Below are 5,005 nucleotides of genomic sequence, written 5' to 3'. Positions count from 1 at the left end.
TGAGGGGATGGAAGCCAGTGAGTGAATGAGTGAAAGAGTTGGCCTTAGCTTGGAGCACAGTCAGGTCACTTAGAGGAACAGGACAGTAAGTGGATTCAGGCATGTGGATGTGGGTTTATATCTATATCTATATCTATATCTATATCTATATATAACTTATAGAAGTTCTCTTCTAGTTGCTTTAATTTTCTGAATTAAAAAAGAAGCAAGATCATCTATCAAGAGTGAAGATGGTGAACGAGGTAGTGGAGATTTGAGGAACTATATAGATCCAGGAGTTAAGAGGCAATAGCTTGGTGACTGGCACCAGAAGATAAGAGAAAACATGAAATAGTCATGTAGGAGAGTGGAGGCACAAATGAGCATTTCAGCAGCATTACAGGCCCCATTGAGGTTAGCGGTCATGCATTTCAAGTGAGATTAGTCAGCAGGACTGCAGGTTTTTCTCCACCCACATTCAAGCACAGAATAAGTGGAGACTTGAATTTAACTAGGGTTGAATATGACCAAGTGAGAGAGGTAAAGACGGAGGTCGTGTGCAAAAGGAGTGGTAATAATAACTGGCCGTGGGATTTAAGTGGGATAGGAAGGGGAATAAGGACACAAGGGCAAAGGACTGTAAACTGATTGTAGGGTTTAGCAAAGGGCGAGGAAACAGGTGACACAGATTGTTAGAGTTGGGGTACTCGACCCTCACACCAGTCACCTAAAACTCTTAACTTTTCCATTCCACTTCATGTCACTGAAGTGCAGTTTAACCTACTGCTGATTTGTGTATCTGACTCCAATTTAGTCTGGAGAGTAATGGAATTCACCAAGGGCAGAGTGGTCAGATTGGGGGATGAGATGACATGGGAGTGGAGGAAAGATCAGCTTTGGTTCAGAATCCTAACATGTGGTTTAGTGAGGAAGCAGTCAAGAGGAAGTGTCTGAGATAGACTAACACTTGACTGGAAGTTGAGAGTGCCCACTTGAATAGTACTTTGCGTATAACAAGTAGTTACTGAATATAATTAAAGAATGAATTTGAATGGATACAGGAATAGCATTCACAACCTGGAGGAACTAATTGAAAAGATATGATTTTCCTGAGAAAGATGATAAGTAGTAGCAGTAAATATGCTGAGATGTAAATCTGAGAAACTTTCAGGGTAAAAATCAATAGGACTTGATGTAGAAGTTGGGGAGAAGTGGGCAGGAATGGAGAAAGGTGATGATGGTGTCCTGATTGCTGACTTGTTTAATGGTGTGGATGGCAATGCCCCACAGTAAGATAAGGAATGCAAGAAAGGAGAATATTAGGCTAAGTGCCAATGGGAATGGTGAACAACACTGAGCTTACTGAGTCTGAGCTATCTGTGGGACATACGGGTGGAGATGTCTAACGAGGATGTGGAAAAATGGGCTCAGTCAAGACCCAAGCTTGAGGAACTCGCACTGTAAAGCCCCTCAGGCAAAAGCAAGCAGGCTCCAAAACATAGCGAGGGCACCTGACCTTGGTCCCTTGCCTCTTTTACTCTCTCTCACCCGCAGGGGTTGCAGGTTTGTTCCCTGGTTCAGAGAGCTGAGATCCCAGGCCAGGATTCCAGGTCAAAACAGTATAAAACAGAAATAATATTGTAACAAATTCAATAAAGACTTTAAAGAATATGCTCCCCTTGAAAAAAAAAAAGTTACATGTCCAATCGTTATTATATGACTTAGCAGTCCAGGACTGTGTTGTTCAGGACTGCATTCCAAGGTATTTATTTGCAATGGAACAGATGTATCAGAATCACTGGGCATTGTGAATAGCACCAATTAATAAAGAAAATCAACCATGATGGCCAAAGTTTCCAACATATAACTGTGATTGAGGGACCATGGCACAAACATGAAAGCCAGCAAAACCCAGTATCACCTGCAGTGGGTTCTGAATAAAAGTGGATGCCAATTCACCAGGAAATAAGAGAAACATGAAAGATAGATTATGAATAAAGGATAAAACTAGAATAAGATTACTCATTAAAGGACACATGACAAGATGCCATATGTTCTGTGAAGAGAAGCTCAGAGGAACACTCCTAAGGTCAGGAAAAGTTGACATAAAAGGATAGGGGGAAAATATCAGCTTTTCAGATAAAGCATTGACTAAGATGGAACTCCTTGGAAGGAAGGTTGTGATCAACCTAGACAGCATATTAAAAAGCAGAGACATTACTTTGCCAACAAAGGTCCATCTAGTCAAGGCTATGGTTGTTCCAGTGGTCATGTATGGATGTGAGAGTTGGACTGTGAAGAAAGCTGAGCGCTGAAGAATTGATGCTTTTGAACTGTGGCATTGGAGAAGACTCTTGAGAGTCCCTTGGACTGCAAGGAGATCCAACCAGTCCATCCTAAAGGAGATCATCCTGGGTGTTCATTGGAAGGACTGATGTTGAAGCTGAAACTGCAATACTTTGACCACCTCATGCAAAGAGTTGACTCATTTGAAAGGACCCTGATGCTGGGAAGGATTGAGGGTGGGAGGAGAAGGGGACGACAGAGGATGAGATGGTTGGATGGCATCACCGACTCGATGGACATGGGTTTAGATGGACTCCCAGAGTTGGTGATGTACAGGGAAGCCTGGAGTGCTGCGGTTCATGGGGTTGCAAAGAGTCGGACACGAACTGAGCAACTGAATTGCCATTACCTGGGGTCAGCCCTTATGCAGGCAGTCCCCAAGTGGTGACACCTAACTAAGTTTAGGTGACACCTAAACTAAGAGGCAGGGTTCTTTGATGGCACAGGTGTGTAAATCAACATAGTATGATGGGACTTCTTTTGGCGGTCCAGTGCTTAATACTCTGGCCTTTCAATGCAGGGGGTGAGGGTTTAATCCCTGGTCAGGGAACCATGACCCCACATGCCACATGGTGTGGCCAAAAAAAAAAAAAAAAAAAAAAATATATATATATATATATATATATATATATATATAGTGTGTGTGTGTGTGACATGCAACTTAAAAGCACATTGAAATACCCAGACTCACTTACTAACATGACTAAAATTTAAAACCTAGCAATACCAAGTGCAGAGAAGGATGTAGGAGCAACCAGAACTCTCACATTTCAGTGAGAGTGCAAAGCAATAGAGTCACTTTGGAAAACAGTTTGGCAGTTAAATGTAAACTTATCATAAGCCCCAGAAATCCTATTCTTAAGCATTTACCCAAGAAAAATAAAGGTAGGTCCAAAGGTAGGTGCATGTAGGTCCAAACAAAGACCTACATGTAAATTTCTCATCATCATAACCAAAAACTGCAAACTCAAATGTCCATCAACTGGTATATGAATAAATACCATAACACAGCCATACGATGGGATACAGTCAACAATGATAAGAAGCAAAGTACTGATCCACTGGAACATGACTGCATCTGAAAAGCATTATGAATGTGAAAGAAGAGAATATAACCTCAAACTAGGGCTTCTCCAGTGGTTTAGCTGTAAAGAATCTGCCTTCAATGCAGGAAGCACAGAGATGCAGGTTTGATCTCTGGGTCCTGAGTCAGGAAGATCCCCTGGAGGAGGGAATGGCAACCCACTCCAGTATTCTTGCCTAGGAAATCCTATAGATAGAGGAGTCTGGTAGGCTACAGTCCATAGGATTGCAAAGAGTCAGACATGACTGAGCAACCGAGCACACACACATACATACACAAACACACATACACACACACATACACACACACACAACCTCAAACTACTTGCTCTTCAAATTTTAGCAAAAGCTCTGTTCTAAGACATTGTATTTATATTTGAAAAACATGTGTTCAATTTACTATTTCATTATATCAGTGATGAGCAAACAATCTTGCCCAAGGGCAAGTTCCAAAAAGAACAAAAATATTTGCAGGCTACAAGTTATTTTATAAATTATACAGACAGGTGTATTTTTATCAGGAGGTACTGTATCTGCAACTGGGTTTAAGCATTTGTTTAATAGTTCTCTAACCAGTGATTCCAGATTATTTGGACAATTTTCTGAAATGACAGAGACACACATCATAGAGTATCTGGTTTTAACTTTCGCCCTTGAATAGATGTTGCTGTTGTGTAAAGTATTCATGAAGTTCATCGCTGTCCCAGATAACTGAGTCTTTAACTCTGGGTCACAGAAGTCAGCTCCGACAAGCCTCCTTCTCTCTAGGCTCCGTCTGCCCCATGTCTCAGTGAGCCGTGTGGTTAACCAGACCGTCTATACCATCCTGACTAGTTGATGGCTCACCATGGTGATGCTTACCACAGAAATGTAATAACTGTGTCTCTCAGCTCCAGAGAGAAAAGAGGGGGGCAGGAGAAATGCATGTATTTTCTTCATTGAAAAGAAGTAGAAACTCTCATCTTGAATAATGTTTGTGTAACAAAAACATTCCCTTTGGAGACTCGTCCTCTTTTTTTTAAGACCTTTTGCCTACACCATAAACGAGACGGGAAGACAACCCTCAGAATAGAAGAAAATATTTGCAAATGAAGGAACTGACAAAAGATTCATCTCCAAAATATACAAGCACTCGTGCAGCTCAATATCAAAAAAAAAAAAAAACCTAATTTTTTAAAAAATAGGCCAAAGACCTAAATAGACATTTCTCCAAAGACATACAGATGACCGATAAACACAAGGAAAGATGCTCAACATAGCTCATTATTAGAGAAATGTAAATCAAAACTACCATGAAGTATCCCTTACACCAAATCAGAATGGCCATCATCAAAAAATCTACAAACAACAAATGCTGGAGAGGGTGTGGAGAAAAGGGAATCCTCTTGCACGGTTGGTGGAAATGTAAATTGACATAACCACAATGGAGAACAGTATGGAGATTCCTTAAAAAATAAAAATAAAACTACGGTGTGAGCCAGCAGTCCCGCTACTGGGCATATATCGTAAGGAAACCATACTTCAAAAGGACACATGTATCCCAGTGCTCACTGCAGCACTCTTTACAATAGCCAGGACATTGACAGAGAAATGGATA

The sequence above is a fragment of the Capra hircus genome, chromosome 23 (assembly GCF_001704415.2).
Source record: "Capra hircus breed San Clemente chromosome 23, ASM170441v1, whole genome shotgun sequence".
In the NCBI taxonomy this organism is placed as follows: domain Eukaryota; kingdom Metazoa; phylum Chordata; class Mammalia; order Artiodactyla; family Bovidae; genus Capra; species Capra hircus.
The sequence above is the reverse complement of the archived record's forward strand: the minus strand, read 5'-3'. Positions refer to the sequence as shown.